The 13,115-nt window shown below is 45.9% G+C and overlaps 1 protein-coding gene and 1 pseudogene across 1 annotated transcript in view; one reads left to right on the top strand and one right to left on the bottom strand.

Moving 5' to 3' along the window:
- The window catches only part of RGSL1 (regulator of G protein signaling like 1), a 309,935-nt gene extending 305,146 nt beyond the window's left edge, over window positions 1–4,789 (bottom strand). The window contains exon 1 of the mRNA XM_049112128.1: window positions 4,785–4,789. The gene's annotated coding sequence lies outside the window, so the exon portion shown is untranslated. The remainder of the gene's footprint in view (window positions 1–4,784) is intronic.
- Window positions 4,790–10,330: 5,541 nt separating this feature from the next.
- On the top strand, window positions 10,331–12,549 carry LOC112647810 (DNA polymerase delta subunit 2-like; annotated as a pseudogene).
- The last annotated feature ends 566 nt before the right edge of the window (window positions 12,550–13,115 follow it).

Genomic DNA, 13,115 nt, shown 5'->3' with positions numbered 1-13,115 from the left:
AGAGGCAGAGACACAGGCAGAGGGAGAAGCAGGCTCCATGCACCGGGAGCCTGACGTGGGATTCGATCCCGGGTCTCCAGGATCGCGCCCTGGGCCGAAGGCAGGCGCCAAACCGCTGCGCCACCCAGGGATCCCTCCCAACACCCTTAAAGGAGACCTTGCACAGAATAGATGCTCAATAAATATTTATGGAACCTGAAGACTGTTCTTAGTAGCCACCATTCTAGGAAGAAAAGGAGAAAAAATGGAGGAATGCCACCAGGTGTTTGTACCTAGGCCACCTTAAAAAGCACATGATGGGTTCAGATAAAAATAAGGAATGTACTCCAAATCCCAGATATCTAAGAAGCCACTGACCATTCTTTTTTTTAATAATAAATTTATTTTTTATTGGTGTTCAATTTGCCAACATATAGAATAACACCCAGGGCTCACCCCGTCAAGTGCCCCCCTCAGTGCCCGCTACCCAGTCACCTCCACCCCTTGCCCTCCTCCCCTTCTACCACCCCTAGTTTGTTTCCCAGAGTTAGGAGTCTTCCATGTTCTGTCTCCCTTTCTGATATTTCCTACCCATTTCTTCTCCCTTCCCCTCTATTCCCTTTCACTATTATCTATATTCCCCAAATGAATGAGACCATATAATGTTTGTCCTTTTCCGACTGACTTATTTCACTCAGCATAATACCCTCCAGTTCCATCTTAAAATTCCAGAGAAATGTAAGTTAATTCCACAAATGCACTAGAGTCAAGTATCAAAAAACCCCTGGAAGTCTCAGGAATTTCCTTCAAAAGTTATGTAGAACTGCAGCGAGCATCTCTGGGTGTTGTGGTCTAGATAGGCCCTAGGCTCAGTGTTAGTCTAGGTGTGGCAAAGCCCACTAAGGCTTACCATAGTCCCTTTGTCATCTCCAGCCCTTGGCTGAACAAGAACTTGAGGTTTCAAGAAGATACACAGGCCGGGGCCTTACCATATGGTGGTAACCACCCTGTTATTCCTTGTCCAAACTGTCATCTAAGAAAAAAAAAAAAAAGAGGGAGTGAGAGAGAGAGATAGTAAGTACTTGGAGTGGTGTGTGATTGGGGTGGGTCACAGGAAATTCACTGTGAGTTCTCTCAAGTATAGTGAACAAAGAGGAAGGCCAGAAATCATTTTACAGGAAATAAAATAGCATACCTGTTTTATTTTAAAATGACTATCCTTTTCTATGTTAACCTGAGCCAAAATTGTCTCCATTCACTCACTCCAAACTTTATTTATTTATTTATTTTTGATTTTTAATTTATTTATGATAGTCACACACACACAGAGAGAGAAGCAGAGACATAGGCAGAGGGAGAAGCAGGCTCCACACACCGGGAGCCCGACATGGGATTTGATCCTCGGTCTCCAGGATCGCGCCCTGGGCCAAAGGCAGGCGCTAAACCGCTGTGCCACCCAGGGATCCCTTTTTTTTTCTTTTTTTTTAATTCCAAACTTATTTATTTAGTGCCTTTTAGTTTCCAGGCACTTTCCTGGGCATTAGAATACACCATTGCACATGATGATCTTATCCCTCTAAGGTGATTGGGGTCATCTGCCTGTGGTGATCACAGCCTGTCATTGTTGCCTACTGCCCTAAACTTGGTGATTCCCTTGGGAATATAAGACAATCATACTCAATGAACTGCCCAGGGCTTCGTGAAGGAGGGGCTGGCAGAAATCAGAGAAAGAACTTGGATATTAGCTCTTGACTGGTGCAATACTCTACCTCTTAAATGTCTGATCAAGGAGCTACACACCCAAGTGACTAATTCTACAAGGTAGGTGCCACTTTCAGCATACTGTGAGGCTTCTTTTCAGATTTTCTATAAGCCTAAATGTACATTTTTTTTGAGAGAGAGAGAGAGAGTGTGCTTGTAAGCAGTGGGGGAGGGGCAAAGGGAGAGCCAGACAGAATCTTAAGAAGACTCTATACCCACAGCTCAGATCTCATGACCCTGAAATTAAGAGTTGGATGTTTAACTGATTGAGCTGCCCAGGAGTCCCATACATGTACATTTTTCAAGTTATCACCTGTTTCCCCTACACCCTCCCCTCGGAAAAAAAAAAAGATGGGGGGAGGGTATATATCTTCTTCACTATTTTGTTTTTCGTACTTCTCCTCACATCTGGCTTTTGCCACAACTGGCAGCAGAAATGCTGACCTGTCATGAGAAAGCCTTTCTAGGAGACACGTGGCTGAGCAGCAGCAGCAGCAACAGCAGCAGGAAGTACAGGAAATCTCATGAGATGGTCTGTTCTTGAACACTTGCCAGCTTTCTTCTGCAGTCTCATGAGGGAAAGAGAAACATCCTAGTTACTGGAGATGTAACTAGAACAGAGTCTCAATTCTCAACAGTTTGAGGTTCACCCATAACTGACAGAATGACCACAGAACACAACTGTTAGACTCCAGCCACAGCCTGTGGCCATGGTGCTGTATGTTGAGATACTTTTTATTCTAACGACTCCACACACCCAGGGAGCCCAAGAGTTAATACTGGCAGTGAACGGCATCAAGCAAGGCTTTCTCCGCAAGTGCTGTGATGTGCTGGGTCATGGTAAGATGTTGCTATGGAGTCCTGGGGAGGTCACGTGAGAGGGGAGAGGTCATGGTCTGTTTTTGTGAGGCAACAAGGTAGCTGCTAGTTCTAAGGGGAAAAGGAAAAAGTCTGGATCATAGACCAGAGCTGACTTCTCTGGAAGACTCAGGATGGGGACCCATGGTGGCTTGTGTACACTTTGACAATTTAGCTAATACACACAATGTGCCCTCTAGGATGAAGATATTGTTTCCAAGTCAGGAGCCTTCTGAAAGTTTCATCACTGAGAGAGAGAGAGAGAGAGACAAAAGAGGAAAAGAAGAGAGAGATAAAGAGAAAGAAACTTTCTCTGCCACATCTTTGGCAAGTGTTGTTTCCTGAAACAGCAAGGTCCATTCTAAGAAATGGCTGGGCTTCACTGCTAGGATTTGCTGAAAGCACCCTGTTAAAGCCAGCACAGAAAGACTGGCCGCAAGCCAAATGTTCTGACCTATCTAAACCGACCCAGGCATATGTCCAACAAGAGCACCCTTTCTTTTTGTTTTTGGCCGCCTTTTATCCTCTGGTACATACCTTGAGAACTGGAAATTCTGAGATGCTCTGGTTTTGTCTTACATACACCAAAAATGCTGGGCCAGGCATTTAGATGCTTAGAAAAGCATCTAATAAACCCAGTGGATGACTTCTTCAAGCAAGACTGGCAGTTCAGTCTAATTTGGAGGAAAAATGAGAAGCCGTTTAAAATAAGGCCAGACACCAGCTATGGGCCTTGGACCAACCATCAGTCACCAGAGCCTGGAATTCCAAAAACCCTCTGCCACTTCTCTTACCTGAAGGAGATCTCCTCCCTAGGCTGAAAATGTGAAGAGCAGAGCTGGATACTGCCAGAGGCTTGGTGGATTACAGCCCGGAATGGGACTTGCCAGTCAGAAGACTGGGACTGGGGCCCCAACATTGTGGTCGGTTGAGGATTATCGTCTGACTTGTCGACTGGCATGCTAGTGACATCCTCCACATGCAGGTGGTAGGGGTGAGAGCATTCCTGGGCTGCTGATAATTTGGATGGAAGGTATTAAATAACTGAATTATAAAATGCAATTGAAGATATGTATGCTCAAAACAATTTGTCTTTCTAAAGGAAGCTCAGATATTATTTTAAATGGATTTCCTCCTACCTTCTTCCCACTGCATACAGCTGTCTTGGTGATCTGAACCACCCTGCCCACTCTTGTTCAACCTACAATCAAATTCTAACAGTGAGAATTTCCTTAATAGATGGTTAATGAAGATGAGAAAATTAAAGATGTATTAAAACACACACACACACACACACACACACACACACACACACACTATTTCCCAAGCCTGGGAGTGACCCACATACTTACGATAAGAAGGCTGCTCAACTTCTGCTGAGCAGGGGTGGGGGATGCAGGGTTTTTGTCACTACTCCTGGGCAAATGCTAAATATCCACTTGCCCTCCCCACTGCCACCACCTCTGAAAACAGAAAAACAGACAAGAAACCTTGCCACAAAGATTGCTTTCACACTGAACAGACAGATGTTTTCTAGCATCTATTAACCCTAGGGCTATTATTAGAAGTTGCTTTTTTGGTTTTATGGTAAAAGTCTCTTAAAAGTAATACCATAATCATAAAGACGTCAGAATAAAGTAGACATTTCAAGTCCCTCCTTGTGGCCAACATATTTCTAAACAACAACCAAAGTAATAATATTTTCTCCTCAATAATGTTGGCATTGTTTGATTCTTCTACATGCCTTATCTTACCTGATCCTTCGGAGTGGATGAGGTAAATTGGCCTGATTTTACCATCTTCACTTTACAGCATGGAGGAGTGGCAGATATGGAGGTGTGCCTCTCTACCCCCCCACCAGGGAAGGGACCGGTTGAGGGATGGGCAGTGGGTCAGCAGACAGCCTCATGCCAGCTCCTTTAGGGGTGCCTCAGTGTCCAAGAGCTGCCTCACCTGAGTCACACTCTTCTCAAGGGGAACTGAGTCTTGAGGAGGAATCTGAAGGCCCAACATTTCAGCCCACCGCAGGATCACCATGATAGGCACTGCTCCTTCCAGAGCTCCCCACCAGCTAAGCCCAGGCTCTGTTACATCTGCCTTGCAGTGGAAGGAGAAGGCCTGAGCCTAACACCAAGTGACCATGAGTCCAGAACTGCTCACCTTGGCCTGGCCCCTGTCATATCTACCAAGTCATAAGTTCTACTGGGCCCAGAAATAATTCATTATAGAATTGAGATGGTACATCCGGGATTGAGCAAAGCAGGGATAGAGGGTTCAGGCTGCAGCACAGAGAGCTCAGCCGTCACTGTGGCACCTACCACCCTTGGGTCAGTGGCCCTCCCTCAGCTCACCTTCACGGTTGTATAAGTGGCTCTTTACAACATGCTGAAGGAGGGTAAAAAAGCTGGAGCATGTCTTATGGATGGACTGGCTTGGTGTTTGTGTGCAAGTTGAATGTTGGTGACAGCTGGACTATAGTCTCACTCAGGCTTGGCACTGAGGAAGAAGGGCCAAGAGAAAATTCTGCTAATGAGCAAAGCTTTGAGCAGTGCACGAGGTCATCCACACAGTGTGAGAAGAAAAGTGGTCTGAGATTAGAATATACACGGACTCACACACTGGAGTCTAATTTTCCCAGGAATGATCTCTGATGTCTCACCCAGACTTAAGAGTGAGGGAGAGAGAGATTCTATTTTCCTTCCCTTGGGGTAGGCACCTTTTGTCTCAGGATTGACCTAACTTCTCTCTGGAGTCCCTTCCTCATCAAAGGGTCCCTCACAGGTTGGGAGGCCACTCTCTCCTTTTGAGATGTGACGGTTCAGGATGATAGAGAGTGCACAGGACACATAGAGAACATTTCAAAACCAAATAGCTTCTGAAACTTTATCCCTAGCTCTGGGTTATGGCCCCTCCAGGCACAGACTTCTGAGAAACCTGGACAAGGTCATGTGATTTTCTGTTCCAGGCTTAGCTAATAATAATACAGACCTAAAATAAACATACCTAGGCATATTTGGACAGTACACTTAAATTTGCATTTATAGCAATACGGTCAAGTTTGGGGAGGGGTTAAGAGGAGAGTCCTCAATTAGCCACTTAATTGGTGGCATAAGTTAAATATTTCAGTTTATTGAATTTATTAATATTGCAGTTTACCCACAGTCAGATAGGGGAGAATGAAAAACTATGTATCTTTCAAGAAACTTATTTTAACAAGGGACATTTCTTTACCAAATAGGATCCCTTTCTTTATCATGGAAAGAGAGATCGGCCTAAAGAAGCCTTGCCCCTTTTGCTCCCCGATTCTGTACCCACCTCAAAATCCTTAAGCCATCAGGAAAACAGTCAAAAATGGCTGAGACACCCAGAGGATAATGCCCTTGTTGCTAAAAAATCCTTACAAAATTAAACTGGTACATCCACATGCAAAATAATGATGACGATCAGAGTAATCCCATTTAAAATAATCAGGCAAAACTGTTACCTGTGGTTTTAAATCTTTTATTTTGATAAGAAACACTTGGGGAGTTTTAAAAATATAATAAGACCTGGGCTCTGTTTCCTGAGACTGAGATTCAGTTGTTTTGGGGAGGGAGCTAGGCATCTGCCTTCTTCAAAAAGCTCTTGGGAGGTTTAACATGCAGCCATGGTAGGGAACCACTGACCTAGACCTTGACTTAGAACCAGGTATTTTCTATCCCCACAGAAGAACATGCATTTGGCAGGAGGGGGTCCTAAAGAGGCTGAAAGCAATCATCAAAAAGAATTCTACAGAAATCAGGTAAACCAAAGCCTATTTTTGGTGACAACCCACGAGTCTCCATATTCAACAAAAATTCTATGAACCTTTCAAAACACAATATTAAATAAAATCTACATTTCAAGTATTAATGCTGAATTGATTATTAATAATTCGATGATAAAATGTAAGGTTATTGTTTTACAGTGTTTCTGATTTGAATTCTGCAAATGGGAGGGCAAATTCCCTATTGAGTGTGCCAATTATTACAACAAAAAATGTCTACTGTCCTGCTGCTACTGTCACAGAGGGTTCCAAAGACAGTCCAGGCTGCCAATGGACAGACTACAATAGTGGCAGCCCAGTATGGGGAGAAGCATCAATCTGGAAGCTAGGCTACTTGGACAGTTGTCCTGTTCCTGACACAGAGCTAGTGAGCTATTTAACTGAGATTCTTTTTCATCTGTAAAAGGGAGGAAACAATAATTATTTAAATCACAGGGAAGGTAGCTGTGGGGCTAAATCAGATAAAAGTACTTTATAAAGAAGTGAACATTTATGTATAGTATCATTGTTATTCACTATGAGTTTTGTTATATATTTTTTAAAGATTTTTATTTATTTTTTCATGAGAGACACAGAGAGAGAGAGAGAGAGAGAGAGAGAGAGAGAGGCAGAGACACAGGAAGAGGGAGGAGCAGGCTCCATGCAGGGAGCCCGACGTGGGACTCGATTCCGGGCCTCCAGGATCACACCCTGGGCAGAAGGCAGCGCTAAACCGCTGAGCCACCCAAGTTGCCCTGTTATTACATTTTTATCCTTACACCTGTGTGAACCAGTGAGTCTTAGTCTTATTGTACAAAGGCCAGTTTGGGAAATTACCTTTTTAAAATTATAATCTACATTACTAAAGTCTTTATTTTGGTTATCATCCTATTTCAATAGCAAAAAACCCCAAAGAAGTGTCAAATAGGTGACCCCAACAAAATGGCCCTGAAAGTCTAAATTATCGTAAAGCGTCCTTCTCATTTATGTTATCCAACTATACTTCTTCTGACTCACTTCAAGACCCAAGGCAAAGTCAGTGATTTCAGTCCTCATGATCCCAAGAGCAGAAATGTCCTTAGAGGGTTGTTGTTAGCAGCGACAAGACAGCGAACACGACAGCACTCTGTGAACTGTGACACTAGGCATGTGTAGGTGATGATGTTAGTGGTAGTCATAGAGATGATAGTGTTAATGACAGTGATACAGACCAATTGGTTAGCCTTGAATACATAGGTAAGGACATTTACCACTGGTCCCTACTCAAGTAGGAAATGTCCCAAAGGAGATAGGGCAGCCTCTGGAAAAAGAATGATATGAAGGCTGAAACTGATTGGTTAGTAAGTCTTATGGCTCCAGGCCTCTACCCCATCCTTCTCAAACCTAAGAAATGCCAAACAACTTTCAGGTGGTCTTCATTGGGTTTTCTTCCCCATATGCTCCTTTCTAGACAGTTCACTTGAAGCTTTGTTATGCCTGTCTCTTGTTCATCTAAGTCCCTCTTCCCACACAATCTCAGTGGGTTCCACTCTCTGGACCATAGTATCAATGTAAACACTGGTCAGAACTTGGAATGCAGAAAGGAAGGGGCATGGTAATGAGGAAGGCCTGTCTACTTGTCCCCAGGGATGTTTCATACATTATGTGTTCTTTTTTTTTAAGATTTTATTTATTTAAAAAAATAATTTAAAAAATATTTTATTTATTTATTCATGAGAGACAGAGAGAGAGAGTCAGAGACATAGGCAGAGGGATATGCAGGCTAATGCAGGACTTGATCCCAGGACTCTGGGATCATGACCTGAGCCAAAGGCAGATGTTCAGCAACTGAGTCATCCGGGTGCCCCAAATTATGTGTTCTTACAGTCCACTGACTGTTCACTTTCTAATGGCTAAGCTCTCCTGAGAAGGCTGCATAGAATTTTCCACTTTGGTGGGGAAGACAGATGTATGGAAGCAATATAAAACTACCCCAGGTTCTCTAAGCAGGTAGTTGCAATTTCATTTTGGTTGGAAAATAAAAAGACTTAATGGAGGAAGAGCAGTGAAGGCACATTGAAAAAAAATTCAATAAAAAACTAGACAAATGTGAGAGATGTATAAACCTTCCAAAGGTGTTCACTTTTTTTTTTTTTCCCCCAGATGGGAGAAGAAAAGTCTCATTAACCTGTGACAGTGCCTCTTCCACATCTTTTGGTTCTCTTCTTCTGGCACTTGCAAACTTCTTTTTCTAGTAGTTGGGGACTTTTTCTTCATGAGAGCCATGCCACCTGCCCATTCCTAGTTGATACATCTAGGATCAAAACAACTGTGTGTAGGACAAACCCTCAGTTTTTTGGATTGGGGTGGGAGATCAGAGGTCAAAGACTATCTACCCGTCCTCCAAGCCCAAGCCATGAGCTGTCTCATTGGGTTAGCACAGAGCAGCAAATGGCCATGAAGTCATGTCCATTGAGATTTGTCAGCTTTGTGGAACTTAGTCAGGGACATAACCGTGCTTGGCCCTGATGCTGATGGCCCCTCTCTTTTAAGGACACATGGTGGTTGTAAGGATGCTTACAACTTGCAGTGGGTAATAACACTCTATTTATCTTCATCATAATACTTGAAACTCAGGCCTTTTACAATAGGCTTTATCAAAATGTTTTTGTTTTTAATCTCTGAAAACTTTCCCAAACTCTATTGAGTTTCATCTTGCTGGCTTCATCTTGCCCTGTGTGTTCTAGCAGTTAGTGTCTGGTACTTCTTTTATAGCAAAACTTTCTCATGAGAGTTTTGGGGTGAAAAAGTAGACATTCTTCATGTTGACTTTTTTTTATAGGAAGATTAGGCAGGAGTCCAGGAATGTAAATAGACAGGCCCAAGAGAATGTTTCGTGTGTGAGCAGATCCCAGAGTGTCCTGGGGGATGGAGCTCCATCAGAAACCCAGTGAAGGCTTATTCTTTTCTTAACCCTCCTGGATCACTGCACAATGAAATGATGGCTCCAAAGAGTCTTTCCCACAGGGTCATCAGGCCTCTTGCAGCAGACTGTTCTGGCTTGCGGATGCAGGCATGATATGAGGCCATGTTGGAGAGAGTCGGCAGAAATAAGTCAAAGACAAGTTCTCATTTTCTTATGGGCACTTGTGAAGGCAAACCAAGAAGGGAGGTGAGGGGAAAGGGTGCATGGGTGGGGTCAGGGAAGTTGAGGAAAAGAGAAAGAATGTAAAAGGTATTTAGGGGTCGTTGGGCCTATTCACAAGAATGCTGTAATGTACAGAGGGATTGGGGGTATCTGTATGATCCTGAAATGGGCTCAGGTGGCCTAAGGACTAAAGTTAGCAGGCTGTACTATAATAAAGGTGAATAACTGAAAATGAATGCTATGAAGTATGGAAAGTTGAGTTCTCTTGTGAACTACTAGAACATTCCATAACAAAAGATTATCTTCATTCTAGCTTCCTAAAAGCCAGTGGATAAAGGAGTTGGGCTGTTTCACTTTGGATAGACTAAGGGAGGGTCAGATTTCATGAAGAAATATAAAAAAAAATAAAAACCTTGTCATACATTTGCTTAGGACAAATTAAAGGTATATGAGATGAAACAGCAGCAAAGAAAATTTTGGTTAAAAAAAGCGCACACACGCACACACACACACACAAACCCCACAACAACTCAGTGATGCAAAAAATTTATTTCATATTGTCCTGGTGGCTGGATTTCAACTCTGTGGGTCAATCTAGTGTTGAATAGGAAAAGCATCTGACCACAAAGGCATAGGTACAGTTACGTAAACACACTGAACACCATGAGATCCAGCTAATGTTGTTTCTATAATGCTACCCTTTCTCCTTTCTAATCTCACCAAGCCACAGCTGAGGCATTACCTTTTTGTAGTAAATGCTACATTTGTGACTGCCTCCTCCTTGGCCTGAGTACGCTGGTCTGGACACATTAAGCATGGTCATGTTTCCTGAGCAGGCTGCCCAAAAGGCCCACACTCTACTCTCCCCACCATCAATCAACAATGTTACTTTTGCCCATGTGCCTGTGTTGACTTACACCAAGTCCTCCCAGCCCTTCCTGCTGGGGGTGTGTGGCTTTGGCTGGTGGCATGCCCCCAATTATGCCACCCATCTTCTCCAGGTGAGGCCCTTCCTGGTAAGCCTGGCCCAGTGACACTGGGGTGGTGGAGTCCAAATAAAGAAACCATGTGAGCTGCAGCCTGGGAAGAAGTACCCTGTGGTGGGGGCTCTTCAAGGCCGTGCCGCTCCAGGTGTCCATCCTCTAGGAGATCAGCAAAGGGCACAACCTGCTCTCCTAGCTTCCTTGGAACAAATATATCCACCCAGATGATGAACTGGTTTTAGAGGGTGAATTGCAGTGTATCAAACTGGAAGGCACCACTGACCTGTCAAAGCTGGTCCCAGGGTCAGTCCTGGCTGTGCTCCACTCTGTGAGAGACAGTGGGAAGTTTCTGGTGGAGGACCACTGCTTTGCAGAACTTGCTCCTCAGAACCTTGCATCTCATCCTGACACAGACAGGTTTATGCTACTGGTGTCTGGTTTGGGCCTGGATGGAGGCAGGGGTGAGAGCCTGCTGGGAACCCAGCTGCTGGTGGACATGGTGACAGGGCAGCAGGGAGACGGGGACAGTGCAGTGCTGCCCACATGTTCTAGGTCATCCTTGCCAGGAACCTCCTAAGCACAACACCCAGAGTAGAGATACCATCAATATGGCCAAGACCTTAACCAAGAAAACCCAGGCATCCAGCATGGAGGCTGTCAAAATGCTGGATGAGATCCTCCTGCAGCTGGGCACCTTGATACCCATGGTCATGGTGCCAGGCAAATTTGACCCAACCAAGCACACTCTCCCCCAGCAACCCCTGCCCCCCTGCATGTTCCCCCTGGCCACTGCCTACTCCACCCTCTAGCTGGTCACCAATCCCTACCAAGCCATCATCGATGGAATCCAATTCCTAGGGACTCAGGGCAGAATGCAAGTGACATTTTCCAGCCCAGCAGCACGGAGGATCACTTGGAAATCCTAGAGGGGACCCTGCATAGTGGTCACATCAGCCCCACAGCCCTGAAATTAGGTGGCTACCCCTTCTACAAGACCAGTCCATTCATCTTTCCAGGGTATCCTCACATCTACTTTTGTGGGAACACCCCTGGCTTTGGCTCTAAAATCTTTCCAGGCCCAGAGGACCAGAGGCTGTTGTTGGTGGCTGTTCCAGACTTCAGCACCACACAGACAGCCTGCCTAAGTCTGCATAGCCCAATCTCCCTGCCCACCCGTTTCTCAGGCTTTGTGACAGAGAAGGACCTGGGGGGCCTGCGTCTGGGCCCCCAACTCACAGAGATCTGGGCCATCTGTTGCCTGCAACATTGACACTGCAGCAGCATTTGCTGTACAATAAAAATCTGTGGAAAAAACAGGTGGGTTGGGGAGAGGCAGTGTGGCACCAGTCCACGTGGCAGCTGAGGTGGAGACTGAGGACGTGGACTGCCAACACCCCAGGTCAGAGAGTGGAGGGACCCACACCCCAGTCGAATGCCGATGCCGCAGGGGAGCCCGCTGTTGCCGTCACATGCCCTGCAGGAGCTGCGGGCCGGGGCACCGTGCAGGTGGAGCTCGTTCCCGAGAAGGGCCCCTTCCTGGAGCAGTGGAATACCAGGTTTCCAGGCAGCACTTCAAGGGCTCTGTGTACAGACGGTACGAGGACTTCGTGGTTTCCCATGAGATGCTGCTGCAGACGTTCCCCTAATGCAGGACGCTGGCCGTCCCCCGGACAGAGTGCTGGGAGCCCACCAGGAGTTCGTCGAGGCACTTCATTGACCTGGTGGCCCGGCACCCCTGTTCTCCACGGGTGGCCCCGATGTGCAGAACAACTTAAGGGAATCGGCTCAGTGTGCTGGACACGAATTCATGCCCAGTAAGCTGGCTCCTCTGGACAAGGGCTTCCTCCCAGCTGACATCCAGACTCAGCTGTTAGCCGGAGCTCATTGGGAACATCTACAACAGCTTCCACGAGCTTCGCCATCTGGCCCATGTGGCCGAGTGGATGGCTTCAGGCGCCACGGACAAGGCTGCTGACCTTCCCATATTCGGGAAGGAGCTGAATGCTTTGGATGGCAGCACGCGGGGTCCCTCCAACGGGCCAACAGGAAGAGAATGAGGTGCTCTGGTCCTGTGTGAGGGCCCACGCAGAGCCCCGGGCCTGACTATGGAGCAGCTGGGACCCTACATCGTGGAACAGGAAAGCGCCACCCCGCCACCCCAACGATGGAGCTTCAGAGCTTCCTCTCCCCATCCTGCCTGCACCGGGAGGCGCAGCTGGTCCACAACTACCTGCCCCTCATCTCCCACATTCTCCTGCCTTTGTCAGCTCTCAGCTCCAAAGACACGAGGAGATAAGCAAGAAGAGTTACCATTTGCTTCTCTGACATCAGAATTATGCTTTCTACATCTCTTCCACTTCCTACATCTCTTCCAGCTTGGAGAACTGCAGCTCGCTTGAGCTTGCTGTGTATCTCTCCCTGGGCTCCAGATGTCCTGGTGTCCGAGATACCCACCCCCACTCCTGCCACATAAATCCCTTCCAAAGTGACTCTTGCCCACGTTTCCATCACACATACCCGGACAGGTCTGAGCTGAAATGGGGGATCCTGATGTGCTATTTAAAGAAAAAAAAAAAAAAAAAAAGAAACAGAAATCCCAGGAATCTTAAAGCTATTCATCTTG

This window comes from Canis lupus, chromosome 7, assembly GCF_003254725.2.
Source record: "Canis lupus dingo isolate Sandy chromosome 7, ASM325472v2, whole genome shotgun sequence".
In the NCBI taxonomy this organism is placed as follows: domain Eukaryota; kingdom Metazoa; phylum Chordata; class Mammalia; order Carnivora; family Canidae; genus Canis; species Canis lupus.
The sequence above is the reverse complement of the archived record's forward strand: the minus strand, read 5'-3'. Positions and strand labels throughout refer to the sequence as shown.